Below are 19,150 nucleotides of genomic sequence, written 5' to 3'. Positions count from 1 at the left end.
GTTGTATTAATCAAATACTTGTTGGTTTCATTAATTCTCCTGAAATAATACAAGAAATGGAGACTCGTCAGACAAAAGAACTGACAGAGGTGGTAGATCCATCATTTGGTACCTGTCAACATTAGACACTGTCTCTATACCCATCGGAAAAGAAAGCTGTTAGGGCCCTAGCTTATTTTTTCTGTTTAGATGAGAAATGTCATGTCTTGGTGTAACTGACTTATTTTGTAACACAGAATGATTTTAGGCCAAGTTTGTTTCTCTGACCCAGTTTTCCCCTCTCTTCTGTCACTTGGCTTACTTAAAATCTGAAACTGGGAACCAGGCACTGGAGGCCTCATGATGACTGTGTCACTAAGTTGGTATGTAGTCTTGGCCGACATACTTAACAGATGAGGAGCAGAAAGGTTAAATGGGGATCGAAGAACTGTAAATACTGACCTGTCTCATTAAAATATTGTTTAGCTCCAGTGCATTTTTTTGAACCCCAAAGCAAAGCAAAAACAAAAAGTCAGCCCCCTTTTCCTACTGCCTGTGCTGTTTTTACTCTTTAATCCCCCTTTCTTCCCAAGTGTGCTTAGCAAGTTCTGTGTAGAGAAGGGCCTCTTTCAAGATGTCTGCCATCCCTCTTGGTCTGGCTTCTTGAACAGTCCAGCAACATCGTTTGCATATACTTTTGGCTGCTTGGTCTGTGCATATGGGGAACTCTATCTGGGAAAACATTAAAATCTGTTTTGAATCATCCTATTTGGCCCATGCAGCTCTATGGGGCGAACGCTGAGGGAGCTAGGCCTCAGTTCTCCCCGTGGCTAATGGTGAGCACCCAGACCCTTTTAGAGGGGTAATGAAGGGAAGGCTGGGGTCACCCACCTGCTTGGGGGAAACAAGTGTGCTTGTTGAAAGCACCGAAGACTTGGTGAGAGAGCATCATTTTATTTTTGACCTTTTTAATAAAAAATGAATCTTAAATTTCTTGTCTCCTAGGTAGATCATGCATCTGTGATGATTTTTAGATTAAAAACTAAGAGGCAGTAATGTATTTGAACTCATTGGGAATATAGTTTCAAAGCATAATAAACCAGTTATTATATTGTAACACCTGTTGGAGAGTTTGGTTAGGTAGATGGATTCTTGGTAATGCAGTCTAGTAGCAAGTCCTTGAAATCGTTCTTTTCCAGTTCTAATTGATATGCATAGCTACAATCACATGTGCTAGTGGAACTGGAGTACAGGGGTGTCTTCCTGAGTTGTTCCAAATGGGGAAACTATTTTTTAAGACTTATTTATGCATACAGAGTTGGGGTACAGCCCAGAGATGCAGGGGCGGTGAGAGGATTCACCAGGCACAGAGTGGGGAGTGACGAAGTACTCTGCTGAGGGGAGCAGCGGGCGGGCCAGGAGAGGTCTGCCGCGCCATGTGGTCACCTCTGGGGCAGGCGGGGATCAAACTCTAGTGGTAGTAGCTTTAGCTTCTCAGTGCTGTGCCTCAACCCGTTGCGCCACCAGGGAGGGCCCCCAAATGGGGAAACTATTTTAAAGCTTTTCCTAAAAATATGTAAATCTACTCTGGAGTATACTGGAATTAGATTGTTGCAAATAAGAGAAAACTCTGCTCCCAAACTCTCAGGCTGAAAAACTCGTCATCCTCGACACCCCTCCTTCCCTTTGCTCTCCCACTCAACCTGAGGGAATTTTTTTTTTTTACCTTTTATGGCACCCACTGTCACTTACCCCCAAATATCCTCCTCTTCTCCTCCCCACTTCTCTCTTCCTCCTCCTTTCTTATAAAAGCAATTAGGTTTTCCTGGACACATTTTCACTCAGCTAAAAGACATACTTTTCCTTGTACATATACACATGACTAAGTTTGGTTAATCAAATAGAGGTGGGTGTGTTATGTGATACTTCCTGGAAATCTTCTTTAAAAGGTAGAGATACAAGGCCTCACTGGTGGCGCGGGGGTTAAAGACACAGCTCTATGAAGCTCTCCACAGCTGTTGCAGCACAAGTTCAATCCCCGGCCAGGGAGGTGATCCACATGGCAAGGCAGACCTCTCCTGACCTGCCTGCTGCTCCCTTCACCAGAGCAGTGTACTTTGTTAAACTGCCTGTTCTGCTCCCCACTCTGATGAATCCTCCCACCCCACATCTCTGGCCTGTATCCCAGTTCTTGCATGTATATATAAATATTTAAAAAAACAAAATCAGAGATACACATTTCTCCTGTTCTTCCTTCAGCACACTGTTTTGAACAAGGATGTGACAGCTGAAATTCCAGCCTTCATCATGGACCATGAACACACCCTAAAAACAACAGATTATACATTCTAGATCCCTGATGATTTTATTGTGTTGCCATACACTAGTCCTGGATTGCCTATCTCTCAAATATTAATTTAAAGCACCCTTATTTTAGCCTCCCTGGTGGTACAAGGGGTTACCGCATAGCACTATGAATCTGTTGGCAGCCACTGCAGCACAAGTTCAATCCCCAGCCTGGGAGGTGACCCACATGGCGCAGCAGACCTTTCCTGTCTCATCCACGGCCCTCCTCAGCAGTGTATTTCAGTCGATCTGCCTGTTCTGCTCCCCACTCTGTCTCTGGTGAATCCTCTCACCCCCCACACCTCTGGACTACACTCCAGTTCTTGTATGCATAAATAAATACATTTAAAAAAAAAAGCACACTTATTTTATGGTGGTACCCATAAAGGAAATAGTTTTAAGGGGAATGATAATGGCTTTGAGTTGAGGCTTGTGCTTATGAAGCATGGGTTGGTCTCTCACAGAAAAATGCAGAAGAGTCAGAGCTCTGGCGAGATGCTAGGTCCGCTTGAAACCAGGCAGGCTTCTCTGCATTCACGCTTCTGCTAAACGCTGCCACTGAAATCGAGTTAGTACCACAGAGCTACGTTGGGAAATGTTGGCCTGTACAGAAGGTCAAGAACCTTCTAACTTTTCTCCCCACTTGCAGTCCTTGCCTCTTGAAACTACTTTACACATTGTTCCAGAAGTAGCTGCTGGAAATGAAGTGGGTCTATGCCTGTTGAGTAAAGTATTATTTTAAAAAAAAGATTTCATTTATTTATTCATTCATTTATTCATTTATTTTTGCATAGAATTGGGGTGGAAGGTATGTGAAAGTGAGAGGATTCACGAAAGAGAGAGTGGGGTGCAGAACAGGCAGATATACAAAGTACACTGCTGAGGGGAGCAACGGGCGAGACAGGAGAGGTCTGCTGCACTATGTGGGTCACTTCCCTGGCCAGAGATGGAACTCAGGCCACTGCTGTGGGACATCAGTGTGGGCCCATTGGGGTGGTAGCGTTGATACTTAACCCCTAGGCCATGAGGACTCCCTAGTCTGATTTTGTTGTTCTGACACTCCAGACTCCATGCAATCTGCTGTGAATCTAGTCTCCCAATTCTCTTTCCTGTCTTCTCATGTGTCCCTAGCTCTAGTCAGACAGATGTGTTCTTTCTGAACTGTTTATGCTTCACAATGTTACACCTTTGTACATACTCAAGATCATCTCTAGCCCATGCAGAATCTTGGTGCAAAGTAGAGAAAGGTGTCACTTTCTCAAAAATTGAGAAAATTGCATCCTGTCAAAAAATTGCTGTCCTGTCCTGTTTGTTAGACATTTATATTTTCCTGCCATCTATAGAAAGTTTTTGTAACAAATATACAAGTCATTCATTGAAACAACAAAAAGTTATCAAGATGGGATCTTTTCAAACAATGACAAAGCCCACAAGGCCCCCAGAAATGGCTCTCCTCACACACTGAAGTCACAAGCGGGGTGACTCTCACCCTGTTCCCTGCACTTGAAACATCTATCCACTACTACCTTCATATTTTGTAGGCTCCTGGCATGCTGTTTTCACCACGAGGATGTATTTTTCAAGCTTATTATCAGACTTTAGGGGATCCCTGATGGCCTATGGGTTAAGTCTCAGTGTTCCCACCCCAATGGGCTCAATCTGATAGCCTACAACAATGGCCTGAGTTCCATCTCCGGCCAGGGAGGCGACCCACATGGCGCAGCAGACCTCTTCTGTCTTGCCCGCTGCTCCCCTGATTCTTCAAGGGGACAATAAATCTCCACCTGCTCCAAATGCCCAGTATATTTGACGTAGAACTCTTTCTGTTTCTATACTTTCTAACAGTCCTCTGTTTATTTATGTCAATGTCTTATCTCTCTACTAGACATTATGCTCTTTGAGAGCAGGAGAGGCTTTCCATTTAGTCTTGCAATTTCATATTATTTGGCGGAACACCTGATACTTGTGGTGACAATCGGCCCCGGTTTGCCAGGTTATCTATGCTTCTCCAATGTAACTATTAACAGTGACCCCCTTCACTCTCAAAATGTGCCAGTGAAAATGATAAATTGTGTAGAGACTTGACTTACAGTATGCTTTCAGTAAGTAACTAATGATTGATGACATAAATGAATGATAGAAATCAGCTAACCATCCACATAGAGCAAGTAATCAAGTCTGTGGAATTGATGAGGTCATTAAAAGGGAGATACCAGAAAAGACCAAGGTCAGGACCTAAGGAGGATGCATACTTTTACAAGTCAGACCAGGGGGAAGTCAACAGACCAAAAGTAGTCAACGAGGAAAACTGGATTAATTTCATAGAAGCCAATTAGAAAGTTTTAAGAGGAGTGAAGGTAGTCAATATTAGTAAAAGCTGCAGCTAGGATCAGCAGGGTGAATTCTAGGAAACAGTCACTGAATCTATTATTAAGTCCTTGTTGGCTTTCTTTCTTTCTTTTTTAAAAGATTTATTTATTTATTCATACAGAACTGGGGTACAGGCCAGACATGTGGAGGGTGAGAGGATTCACCAAGGAGTGGGGAGCAGAACAGGCAGATCTACGAAGTACACTGCTGAGGGAGCAGCGGGCGGGTCAGGAGAGGTCTGCCACGCCATGTGGTCACCTCCGGGGCAGGCGGGGATCGAACTCATGCAGAAGTGGCTTAAGCTTCTTAGTGCAGTGCTTTAACCCACTGCGCTACCAGGGAGGGCCTTTGTTGGCTTTCTTAAAAAAAAAAACAAAAACAAAAACAACAACTGGGGTACAGGTCAGAGGTGCATGGGCAGTGAGCAGATTCACCAGAGACAGAGTGGGGGCAGAACAAGCAGATGGACAAGTACACTGCTGAGGAGAGCTCTGGGCGTGTCAGGAGAGGTCTGCCGCGCCATGTGGGTCACCTCCAGGGCCGGGGATAGAATTTGCACTAAAGCGGCTGCAGCAAGCTTGCAGTGCCAGTCCTAACCCTTTGTACCACTGGGGAGGGCCCTTGTTGACTTTCAAGACAGGAGTTTCAGTAGAGCACGGCAGATGGTAGCCTCCGGTTAGTGAGTGAATTAATGCTGACAAAGGAGTGAGCATGGACTACATATATGTGAGAAGTTTGACTAGTGAACGTGAGAACTAGGATGGTAGCTTGGGTCCAAGTCAGAGGGCCACTGAGTGTGTTCACAGACCATGTGGAAAGAGTCAGTAGAGAAGGCTGATGGAACAATTTCTCTCAGGAGTGGTGATGGGACAGAATCAAGCATCCAAGTAGGATACAGCATTGGCAAGTAAAAAGTGAGGCATAGCTTTCTTTGAGACAAAGGGCTGTGGTAGAGTCCAGGCGAAAGGGCCATTATGCAGTTTGCAAAAGGAAGAGGGTTGAGAACGCCTACGTGGCCACAGTCTTTGTGGTGAAGTAGGTGGTGAGGTCATCTGTGAGAGGAGGGACAGCTGGGGCAGCACTGGGGACTTGAGAGCAATGGAAACAGTTTGGATTTAGAGCAACTGTTTTAAGCAATTCCTGAGGGAGTCAACAAGAGGCCTGCCAAGCTGTTGTACAAGCCCAGCTGAGGTTCAACTTCCCATACGAATGAGAGAGTTATTTCCACAGAATCCATAGAAAATGTATTTCTCAAGCTTATTATCTAAATACATTTCCCCCCCTTCCACCAGGAAGAGAATGAAGGAAACCACACTAGCAATTCATAATATGGCAGAGAATTATGAGCGTTTGGTCTTTCCCAAAAGTCAGTTGTTGCTCACTCATTCAGAGCCATCCAGCACCCTGAGTGACAGTGACTGCTTCATCCACGTTGTTTGTGGGAAGCTAAAAACGTAGACCCAGTTCCAAGGAGACTCTCAGAGCTACTCTGGGAGAAGGCTTGAGTTGCAGTACCTTCAGAGAAGGGCAAACACTGGCTCTTCTGTGAGACAGGGCATAAAGTTGCAAATAGCCTCTGTGATAAAACCTGATTTAACCAGGCAAAACCTTTAAGCTTACAAGCGGCCTATTAAATCCATCGAAGACCAAATGTCAGGCCTTGCCCTTTAAAGTCCAAGTAAATGACCACAGTACTGGTGGCTTAAAATGAGAAAAGTTAAACATCGCACGCGTCCACAGGTAATCTTTCCAAATGTCGTTTAATCATATATTCATAATTATTACAGTGTGCTTCAAGGAGGATAAGATTTGGAGACAACTGTTTGGCCAAAGAGTTAGGCGTTATTTTCTGGAAAGCAGTTTGCTTCCTTTGTTTCAGTGGGGAATCAGGGTGGCGCTGGGCCAAGAGCACAGCTGCCCAAGTGCATAAACAAGAGACTCCGATCCCTTTGCATCCACCACTAAGCACAGTGCAGGATCTACGCATATGTACTTGATTAAGGGTATTTTCATGTTTGTCTTGCCAGACTCTCAATCGCACATAGCTGAGCGGTGAGCAGCAAGGCAGAGTATAGGTTTTATGACATAGATGCAGAAGGCACCGAGAGAGATCTCACTTAGAGGCCTGTGATTTACTCAGTTTCCCTCTTCTGTTTACTCAGGGAGACAGTCGTGGAGTAAGTACCACCTGCATCACATTATATAAGTACTAATTTCCTTCGGAAATCATTAGTTTATTGTTCATGCACCGTTTTCTTTAACTCATCAACTGGATCATTTCAGGGGCATTATTGAGGGAGTAAAAAAGCAAATCATCTTTTGCAATTCAAGGAGTATGACTCTCACTTAAGCCTGAAAGATTTCCCTCAATTAAGTCTGCCATGCAATTCTAATTAGCAACTGGATAGGGTGAGAGGAAGTATGAGAGGGGATAGAGGACAGAAGCAAATCATGCTACTCAGAACTAGAGAGCCCAGAAGACCTATTTGCCTCTATCTTGATGTTATTGTTATTCATAATTAACAGTATTGTTGTGGTCAGGTGCTTTTAAGTTAATATTTTTTAAATTTTAAAAGAAATTTAAAAAACTAATAACAAAAATTAAACAACCGTAAACAAATAATTAAGTGCTTTTACTGCTCCAAGGATGGCTCTAGATAGTCTGTTACTCTATTCTCTCTGTTATTCATCTGATGTTTCCTACAGCCTGAGGTGTGAGTCGGGAGATTTTTAAAATGAGAAACCTGACGGCCGGAGAGGTTGAGTGACTCCCCTAACAACACACAGTCAGACTATCACCTGGATTCATGTCTCCCTCTTGCACCGGAAGTATCCCTACAGGCATCTATTTCTGCCTTTTGAAAGGTTATCGAGCAAGGGTATACCTTCTGTCGACAACGGATACTTATTGTTCCTGCCATTGGCTAGCTATCTTCAATCTGTGTGTTTGTTAATTCACTGACAAATTTGCTTTTCCTTCACTATTACTGCTTCACGTCTGAGATCTCATACAAGTATAAAAGGACAAGTTTACAGTCTGAAAATATTGAGGCAGTTTACGCAAATGGCTGCTAAATTCCAGAAGAGCTCTGATTTAACCAGATAGTAATTACAGACTTAGCTATGCCCTGGGCCCAATCACAGCCACTGAAACATAACTTCCTACAGCATAAGCCTGATCAAGGATAATTGGAGGCAAGCACAGGTGGCAAGTCTGTCCCCTGGGAGAGGAATTAGTGCTGGTTTCCAGCATGTACTCAGAAAAATTATATGCTGGCAGACTGGAAGCCAGACTCTCCAGGGCCCCAGTTCTCTTCTCTAGCTGCTGCTGTTTCCATCTGACATCTCCATGTTAGTTCTGCACGATCTTTCAATGGAGGGTATAGGTTGAGCTAGTAGGCAAGCGGGAGGAGTCATGATGCATTGCTCCACTAGCCAGCCCTATTTTCCCACTGCCTCCTCAGTAATGAGCCCTTGCTTCGGAATGCACCCCTACCATCTTATTGGTATGAAGGCTGCACAATCGGATTATTCACTGCGCCCTCCTTCTCTTGGTGGGATTTGCCCAGGCAGGTTATGAAACTTTGGATCTCTGCAGCCCTTCTGTATCTCCAAGTTTCCAAGGGAATGTGGACCATATATGTAGTCCACATATATGTAGTCCAATGTTAGGGAAAAAAAGCTTTGCAGAAGTCATGAATACTTATACCAGTTCCATGAACTTTCTAGGCCTGTATGTGATTGACATGCATAGACGTTGAGAGATGCAGAACAGTTTCTAGAATCATTTTACTATAATTTGTAGAAAATTAAACCTGGAGCCAAGTCACATAAACAAAGGACAACCTCGGAAAAGACTCTGTGGAGACAAAATATTCACAATTCTGAAGTATAGTTCTGGTTCTCAAACTGCTGAAACAGAGCACAGTTTCCCTTCCATTTGCTTTACCATTCATCCACTAGTGATTGTTTTGTTTGCCTCCATTATAATGCTTCAGGTGAAAATAGTAACCATATTTTAACCCTATCACTCACGTTTATGCTAATTTATACTGCCAGTTAGCCTGGCAAAAGGCAAAGATAAAAGGGCTATTTCAAGTCTAATAATCACAATTACTTTGAAATTAAGTGTGTGAGTTTATATCCTCATAAATACTAAGACAACACAAATATTGAAGCTAAGCGTATCCATTTTAATTACAATCAAAAGGAACATTAGTCCAAGGCAAGTGTTTGTTCCTGTATACATAATAAATCATACAAACATGTGCTTGGTAATGAATGTGAGAGGGAAACGTGTTTTTCCTTTTATTGATTTACATGCTTGGATGAAGACTTATGATTTGATACATGTACATCAATTCTATTTCCTTTGCAAAAGGCAATCTGCATCTAGAAAATCTCAATTAGGTTTTAGTGGCTTCTAGTGGTTTTGTGCTAGATAAAATCAATACTTAATTATCAAAAATATTGATTATTTAAACATTGGGCTTAAGTAATATTTACAAAATCCCATTTTATAATATAATTTGGTTATATTGCTCATGCATTTTAGTCCCTGTATGACCTTTCTTTTCATATTTTTTGATGATCAGAATATTTAAACATGGGAAAAAAAATTCAAAGCAGGATCTTGAAGAGGTCTTTTCATACCTGTGTTGATTGTAGCATTATTCACAGGAGACAAGAGGTGGAAGAAATCCAATGTCCATGAACAGATGAATGGGTAAAGAAACGGTGATATGCCAAAGAACAGAAAAACCTGTTTGCTAGGGAACCCTATGTGTATGTTCTTGCAGTAGAGCTAAGAAATGGGAACAACCTAAATGTCCCCGCACAGGTGAATGGATCAAGAGGATGTGGTGTATGTAACGATGGAATACTATTCAGCAATCAAAAAGATAAGCTCATGCCATTTGTGGCAACATGCATGGAACTGGAAGGGGTTATGTTCAGTGAAATAAGTCAGAAGAAGAAAGATATATTGGATGGTTTCACTTACATGTGACCTGCAGAGAGACCAAACAAAGTGTCAAAGACCAACCTTGAAAACCGACCATAGATCTAAGATACCCAGGAGGGTAGGGAGAGAAATAGAAACAGGGGAAGGAATAAAAAGGGGGTGGAGGTGGAGGAGACGCACCATGGATGGTGGTGATGGAAGATGGATACTGTGGTGGTGGGAGACCTACAGGGGCCACTCCATGCAGGGAGAAATCCCATATTGACAAAAATTACCAAGGGTGTAAGAAAAAAGGTACTTCATTAAAAAATAAAGTAATTAAATAAGGGAAAGTGGGGCCCTCCCTGTTGGCACAGTGGGTGAAAGCACAGCACAATGAAGCTAGCCACAGCTGCTTTGGCACAAGTTTGATCCCAGGCCAGAGAGATGACCCACATGGAGCAGCAGACCTCTCCTGTCTTGCCACTGCTCCCCTCAGCACTGTACTTTGCCTGTTCTGCTCCCCACTCTGTCTCTGGTGAAGCCTCTTACTGCCCCTGCACCTCTGACCTGTACCCCATTTCTGTAAGTATAAATAAATCAACCTTAATAAAAAAAAAAGGAAAAGTGCTATGTATATACAAGGGAACATTATTCAGCTTAAAAAGAAGTGAAATCCTCAGACACTACAAGGATAAACCTTGAGCACTTCTGCCAAATGAAATAAGCCAGTCACGGGAGTACAAATGTTCTATGATTCCACACAGAGGAGTTACCTAAAGCAGTCAAACTCCAAGAAATGGAGGGCAATGGTGGTTGCCAGGGGCCAGGAGGAAGGAATGTGGGCACAGAATGTCAGCATATCTGGTTAGCAGTTAGGGGCAGTACCCTCCTACCCTGGGCTCTTATTTTTCAAGGCCTTTTTTGCCTATTTATACTTTATTTTTACTATTTAATTCCATAATAATTGAATGCAGTTTTCAATGCAATATATTTTTAACCAGTTTGTTAGCCCCCCTCCTTTAAAAAAAAATAAGATGTATTTCTGCATACAGAAATGGGGGACAGGTCAGAGGTGCAGGGGTGGCGAGAGGATTCACCAGACACAGAGTGGGGAGTGGAGCAGGCTGACTGATGAAGAACACTGCTGAAGGGAACAGTGGGCGTGTCAGGAGAGGTCTGCTGGACCACGTGGTCACCTCCGGGGCAGGCCGGGATCGAACTCATGCTGAAGAGGTTTTAGCTTCTTAGTGCTGTGTTTTAACACACTGCACCACCAGGGAGGGCCCTAATTAAAAGCACTTACAGTGATAACCCTTTTGGTGAACAGGATAAGGAAAAGTGAATTTTAAATTAACGGTTGCAGTTTTTGCATTGAAATATTTAAGCCATTTGAAATTTACCCTGGTTTGTCGTGGGCACACACTTATTGATAGTATATATGTACAACTTAGACCCATCAGTAGGAGATACTTTGTTTTGCTTTTCACCTTGAAATACAAGAAGATTTTAGAACATTTTTAAAACCATGCAATTCACTTTACCCAAAGCTTACCCTTTGAAGATTTTATAGTTACCATGGTATCTGGTATACATCCACTAGATGTCAGGAGAGACATATCAAGGATCCTACCGACTATCTCAACTTTTCATTAGTGAAACTGAAAAGCAAGCAATTACAGAAGTTATTTAGTAATTGACATGTAGAATACAGGCAAATGCAATAAATATCCCAAGTGATTTTTTTAATGTAGAACATCTAGTCCGAGTCTGTTCTCAAGAGGCTAAATTAAATATTTCCAAATCTTCAAGCAATTTATGGTGGTCCAGAGGTATTCTGGGCCTTACCTAGTGGCTCGTGGCTTCATCTTTTTGCACTTTCACACAATACTTGACCTACACAGCTTTTCAGCAGCTTGTCACAAGAGAATTTGATTCATTGGTTTTATTAGATCTAAAAATTAAGTCACTTTTGTGGTTCTTGATAATTCCGGCTGTCTGTGTTCTTGTAAAAGAATCATTATAGCTTTAGTCATATTTCGCTTGCTTATTTAGAACTTTTAAGAAATTTGCCTAGATCTTGTTTGCTCTGTTCTCAAACTGACCAGCTTTGTTCTGACTGAAAACAGCACCACCACCCCCCACCGCCCTTGCAATTGCGGTAATACTGATTTACAACGTGGTTTCTGATTTAGAGGAATAACATCTCCCCCTTTAGGTATTGTCACCACCCGCAGCCACCACGAAAACACCCATAATCCTCTCCCTAGTCCATAGTGCTCCTTCCTTGCATCTTTCTTCCCCCTTCACCACCGTTATGGTGCCTCAATTAAACAGTTAGATCTCTAGGGTTTATTGCTGGTTTGACTTTATCTGATTCTTTGTTTTCTCTATATTCTGCAGATAAAGGATGCCAGTTGATATTTTTTTCTCCTTCTGACTTATTTTGCTTAGATAATCCCCTGTAGTTCTATGATATTGTTGCAAATGGCAAGAATTTATCTTTGTTGATTGCCAAGTAGTATTCTATGGTGTATATGCCGCATCTGCCTGATTTGAGGCATTTAGGTTGTTTCCATAACTTGGCTACTGTAAATAGTGCTGCAATGGACATCTGGGTGCATCTATACCTTGTGCTTTTTGAATAGATACCTAAGAATGGAATTACTGGGTCATCTGGTAGATTCATTTTTACTCTTTTTGAAAACCTTTATACTGCTTTCTGTAGGTGCTAAGTAAATCTTCATTCTCACTAACAGTGTAAGATGGTTAATTTTTCTCTGTATTCTCCCAAATATTTGTTGTTGGTGGTATTTTTGATATGGGCCATTTTCGCAGGTGTGTGGTGGTATCTCATTGTAGCTTTGATTTGTATTTCCCTAATTGCATTTCTGTGATGATAAATTATTATGAACATGCTTTCATATGTCTATCGACCATTATCTCTGTTCTTTGGAGAAGTGTCTATTTAGGTCTTCTGCCCATTTTTTTGACTGGGTTGTTTTCTTGTTGAGTTGTATGAGTCCTTTGTAGATCTTGGATATTAAACTCTTGAGTGATATATAGTGAGCAAATATTTCTCCTATTCAGTAGGGGATCTTTTTATTTTGGTGATAGTTTTTTTTTTTTCACTGTTCAAAAGCTTTTTAATTTGATGTAAGCCCAGTTGTTTATAGTCTCTTGTTCTCGTCAGTATTAGGGATGAATCTGCAGACTTCTCTGAAGCCTGTGTAGTAGAACATCTTGCCTCTGTTTTCTTCCTTGTATTTTCATGTCTTATAGCCAAGACTTTTAAGATCTTTGAGTTAATTTTTGTGTATGTTGTCCAGTTTTCCCAGCACCATTTATCGAAGAGACCTCCATTTTCCAGTAAATACACTTGGTTTTTTTGTAGCAGATTAACTGTCTATATGAATATGGGTTTATTCCTGGGCTCTTAATTCTATTCCATTGATTTATGTGTCTGTGTTTTCCCCTGTACTATACTGTTTTGATTTTTATAGCTTTGTAGTACAGTTTGAAGTCTGGTAGTGTGATGTCACCATTCTTCCTCTTTTTTTTTTTTTTGTGAGGATTGCTTTGACTATTCAGGGTCCTTTGTGCTTCGTGTGAACTTGAGTAATGTTCTGTATCTTTGAAGAATGTCTTTGGAAATTTGATAGGGTTTTCATAGAATCTGTGTATTGCTTTGACAAGGTTAATTCTTACAATCCATGAGCAGGGAATATCTTTTTATTTCTTTGTGTCTCCTATTTCTTTTAACAATGTCTAATGTTTTCATTATATAATTCATTCAGATCCTTTCTTAACTTAAATCCTAAATATTTAATTCTATTTGATGTGATTATCAATGGGATTTTTTCTTGATTTCTTCCTTTTCTAGCTCATTATTTGCACCTGATTTTTGTATATTGGTTTTGTAATCTGACACTTTACTCAATATAGTTTTCCCTTTAAGTTCTACTCCTTTTGGTTTGCTACTAGAGCAGAGGTGTGGGCCTAGTAGGGGAGTAGGGAAGGGCTAGACTCTAATAAGGATAATAAATAACAAAGGTTGAAGGCAGTTATGCTGTCAGATGACTCATCAGCATGGCATCAGGGTCAAGAGAGCAGAAGCAAAAACAAAGAGAGTAAAGCCCTCCTTGCTGAGATGTATTATGTGCACATACGTACATATTTACTTTGATTGCAAGGGAAAAAAAGAAGTCACAGATTCTTCTACATAATGCCTAACCACAAATCACCAAAGATTGCTCATGGGTTGTAGAAACAGCCTGGAATACAAATTTGGGTCAGATTTCCTGTCCCCGCTTTTATTCAGCTTGTTATAACTCACTGTCATTAGTATCACTAAGTCTTCTCAGGTAACATACCTATAACCCTTCTGATGGCATATTATCACTTCTTAATATTTTTCCTTTCATGAATTTCACTGAATATTTCCTATCTTATATCTATAGAGCTTTCAGGATTTTCTTCCCTCCTACTATATAGACTTTCTCCAATCACCTATGTTTAACTTTCTTAAAGCTTCCACGATAACATTCTTTTCTTATATTCTAATGTATCAGTGAACTAGCACTCCATCTGTAGGTTTAAACTTTCAGAGCTAATACAATGTTTTTTGAGACTTGGGTATTTTGAGATATTATCCTCCATTCTGTCTACAATTTAAAGTGATCTTTTATCTTTTATTTTTAGTTGATTATTTTTTTAGTAAGTATAGTGCATGCACATGGTGCAAGATCCAACCAAGAAAAAGAAATAGTTAAAAAAAAAGCCTTACAAAACTCAATTTTTTGCCTCTGTATGCTATTGAGTGAGCATCTTAAAATTTCCCCCTTTCCTCAGCCATCATATCTAAGTTTGTCTTTCAAGTTGGTGGAACAACAGTGGAAGCTCTTCATTGAGGTTAAGCTTAGGAACAAATGGTGAGAGTCTGAGAAGCCATTCCAAGTAAAAGGGATGCTCGACTATAGTTATGAGAGATCCAAACACTTGGGGTTGTCAATTTATGCCACAGTGGAGGAGGTAGCAGCAGCCATGAAGGTGAAACCACACAAGGGAGATGGAAGAGTTGTGGAACCAAAGAGAGTTGAGTCCACAGAAGGTCCCCAGAGACCTAGTGCCCGCTCAGTGAGAACAAGATTCTTATTAAAGAATTAGTGGCATTGAAGAAGACACTGAAGAACATCACCAAAGAGATTATTTTGAACAGTGTGGGAAAACTGAAGTGATTGAAATCATGACTGATCAATGCAGTGGCAAGAAGAGAGGTTTTGCTTTGTAACCTTGGATAACCATGACTCTATAGAAAAGACTGTCATTCAGAAATACTAGACTGTGAATGGCCTCACTGTGAAAGAAGGAAAGCTCCATCCAAGCAAGGGCTCAGTGCTTCATCCAGCCAAAGAGGTTGAAATGGTTCTGGAAACCTTGATGGTGGTCATCGAGGTGGTTTTGGTGGCAATGACAATTTTGGTCATGGAGGAAACTTCCGTGGCAAGGTGGCTTTGGTGGCAGCTGTGATGGTGGTGATGGCGGATATGGCGGTAGTGGGGATGGCTGTAGAGGATCTGATAATGATGGAAGCAATTTTGGAGGTGGTGGAAGCTACAATAATTTTGGTGATTACAACAATCAATCTTCAAATTTTGGACCCACGAAAGGAGGAAAGTTTGGAGGCAGGAGCTCTGGCTCCTATGGTTGCAGAGGCCAACACTTTGCCAAACCACACAACCACGGTGGCTGTGGTGGTTCCAGCAGCAGCAGTAGCTGTGGCAGTGGCAGAAGGTTTTAATTAACTGCTAGGTAATAAAGTGCAGCAGGCAAGGAGACCAGAGAAGCGAGGGGAAGCTGCAGGTTACAACTGCAGCCAAGCTCAGTGGCAGCAGGACCTCATTGCTACATAGAGAACATGTTTTAGACAATGCTCATGTGTATGGGCGAAAAACTTGAGGACTGTATTTGTGACTAATTGCAGTAACAATTTTCGTTTCTGTTCTTTGGAAAGTATAAAGCATTCTAACAAAAGGTTGATGCAGATTTTTTTTTTTTTGTGCTCATGCTATTAAGTGTTATATGTAACAATCTGATAATGATGCTGAATGAATGCCTCTTTAAAAAAATAAAAATAAATGAAAATGAAACTCAAGATGTCTTAAACAACAGCAACAACACAAAATGAAACTCAAAAAGTGAACAGAATGTTCTTCCTATCCTAACCTTAGCTTTTCAATTCCTTTCCCCAGAAACAATAACTGTTCCCATTGTCTTATTCTCCAAATATGTCCTAAGTAAGCATGTGTACAGTAAAAGAATAACATACTTTATACATCTTTTGCACCCAACTATATTCATCTAACATTGTGTTGAAGGTAGTTCATGTAAATACATATAGAGATGCTTGATTCATTGTTTGAATGAACCATAAGTTGTTTATAGGCATCTAGATAGTTTCCAATCTTTTGTATCACTCTAATGTATACGCTTGTATAGTCCTTTTGACTTTACAAAGTGTTTTTGCAGAGCTGGGAGCATGTCTATAGCGTATATCTTCAGAAAGAGAATTGCTGTGTCAAAGTGTAGCTATATTTTTAGTTTTAATAGAAGTCGCCACATTGTCTCTATTGAGATGAAAATGACTATTAACACCATCAGCAATGCATGGGAGTGCCTGTTTCCTCAAACTCTTGCAACAGAATGTTATCAAAGAATTTTCTTATCATTGTTGGCTATATATTGTAGAGCTATATGTTCTAGATTTACTTTGCACGTTCCTTATGAATGAGATTGAATGTACTTCAAATGTTTAAAAGGATTTATATGACTTTTGTGGTGAATTATCTATACTTATCCATTGCCCAATGTTTGTTTATTTGTTTCACAATGTTCTACTCTGCTTTGCCCATTTTGTTGCGAAATTTTTATTTGAGTTGTTCATCTTAGTCTTACTAACTTGTAGGAACACTTTAAATATTCAGGAAAGTAGCTCTTAGTAATGTGCATTGCTGTTTTTTTTTTCCAGCTTTTTTTTGGTTTCCTGATAATGATTCGTTTGTGATGCGTGTTTTTGGCTTATATAGCCAAAGTAATTAATCTTTGTTTCTATTACTTCCTAGATTGTTTCCTCCTTGGAATTATTAACAAATTCACCCATATTTTCTTCTAGAATTTATATAATTCTGTCATTTCAGATTTAAATACTTAATTCACTTAGTATAATGAATGATGTAGTAATTTAATCTTTAAATATACTTTTTAACCATCCTTTTCCTCATGATTATATAAATAATAGCTGCTCATTGTAAAAAAAAATAGAGATACAGAGAAGCAAAAAGAGAAAAACCTAGAAACAGAAGACATATCATTCCATTAAACAGAGATGATTAATTAATATTAATTTTCATTTCCTTTTTTCTATGTATCTGTAGAAACAACCCTTTTTCTTATGGAAGCATGATCACATCATAGTCATTTATCATCTTATTTATTTATTTGAGTTAACTTACTTTTACATGGAGCACCATTGTTTTACCTCTTTGTTAATATTTTGACAGAATAAGGTTTCTCCCTTCAGGTGTGGTCACATACCTCTCCTACCACCAAAGCACCCATCATCCTCCACCACAGTCCATTGTGCTCCACCTCCTCATCCACATTCTCACTCCTCTCCTTCCTGTCCCCTTCCCCTCCTGGGTGCCTCATTTTATCCCAACTTGATATTAACACATGTGAAAATTTCCTCATGCCAAGGGCTTTCACTTTCTGACTCTGCTTCATCTGCATCTATTTTGAGGCTTAGTTTGAAAGCTCTGGAGCGATAGATAGAAACTTACAATGGTTATGAGTAGTATTTGGGCTGACTCATTTACTGATAGGAATCTGGTAAATACTCATTGATAATGTCATGCTTTTCCTTCTATCCAAATTCTTGATTAAATGTTAAGTGTGAAATACTTAATATGGAACCATGTTGTGTTTCTCATAGAATGCTTCAAGAATGAATCACAGTATTGTAGGTCAATAATATATTTTTGAAAATTTGTACTTAAGTGTATTGGTTTACATCAATATTAGTCTTTAGGATCTATAGGGTCTCCCCCTTCAGGTGTGGTCACCATCGTGCAGCCACCACAAAAGCACTCATAGTCCTCCAGAATATTCCAATGTGCTCTTTCTACCCTGTTTTCATCCCTCCCTCTTCCCATCCCTTCCTGGATGTCTCAGTTTTATGATCAGTGCTCAAGGGTTGGTTTAAAAGTTTGTCTAGCTCTTTGGTTTGATGTGGGACTAGATGGAACTTGACAGTTATAGAGGGAAACTGGAGCTAGAATGGCAAGACATTTCTGGCAGAGGAGTAAAGTGTGCTAAAATCTGAATGTGGAGCATAGCAGTTATGTTTACGAGATTGTCAATAGTCCAATTGGGTTGGTGCATGGTTTGGTTACATGAATGGGAATAGGGGGAGAATAAGTTGAAAACTTAATATTTCAAGTCAAAGCTTAATGAAAATTAAAAAAAATAAAGACATTTTAATTTTTTTATGCATAGAAGAACTGGGGTGGAGGCCAACTGGGTTGAGAATGAGAGGATTCACCAGACACAGAGTGGGGAGCAGAACAAGTGGATCCATTGACACACACTACAGGAGGGAGCAGCAGGCGAGACAGGAGTGATCTGCTGTGCCATATGGCTCACCTACGTGGCTGGGGATCAAACTCGTGCTGCAGTGGCTGGTGATAGTTTGGTAGGGCTGAGACCTAATCCTTGCTCCACCAGGGAGCAAGATTTTGAAATACAGACAGATGAGCTGTTATCTCTCTAGGCAGTAAGGAAGATTTTTGAATTTTTACTATACAAAATGTTGTACAGAAAAGTAAACAGAACAATATGACAATGCCTCATGTGGCCGTCAAACTGTTGCAGCAGGTGTGACATTAACAGACTAGCTTCATCTACATGTCCCACTTCTCTACATTATTTTGAAGTAGCTCGCAGGCATTCTATCATTTCATGCATAACTATTTCAGTAGGTGTCTCTAAAATGTAAGAATTCCTCACAGAAACATAGCCCTGATACCCAAACATAATCATACCTAAAAGAATTGACAATAATTTCTTAAAATGACTGTAGGGTTTTTATTTATTTATTTGTGCATACAGAACTGGGGGTACAGGCCAGAGGCTCAGGGACGGTGAGAGGCTTCACCAGAGACAGAGTGGGTAACAGTACAGGCAGATCGATGAAGTACACTGCTGAGGGGAGCAGCGGGCGGGTCAGGAGAGGTCTGCCGCGCCATGTGGTCACCTCCGGGGCAGGTGGGAATCGAACTCATGCGGAAGCGGCTTTAGATTCTCAGTGCTGTGCTTTAACCCGCTGCGCCACCAGGGAGGGCCGACTGTAGGGTTTTGAAGAAGTCATGTCACGACTAGTGTGGAGCTCGACCCTGAAAAGAAAATGGCTGCTCCTTAAGTACAAAATAATGTGTTATTTAATTGTATGAACTTGAT

Source organism: Condylura cristata, unplaced genomic scaffold (genome assembly GCF_000260355.1).
Source record: "Condylura cristata isolate star-nosed mole 26May11 unplaced genomic scaffold, ConCri1.0 scaffold00019, whole genome shotgun sequence".
NCBI classification, from domain to species: domain Eukaryota; kingdom Metazoa; phylum Chordata; class Mammalia; order Eulipotyphla; family Talpidae; genus Condylura; species Condylura cristata.
Note: the sequence above shows the minus strand (reverse complement) of the source record.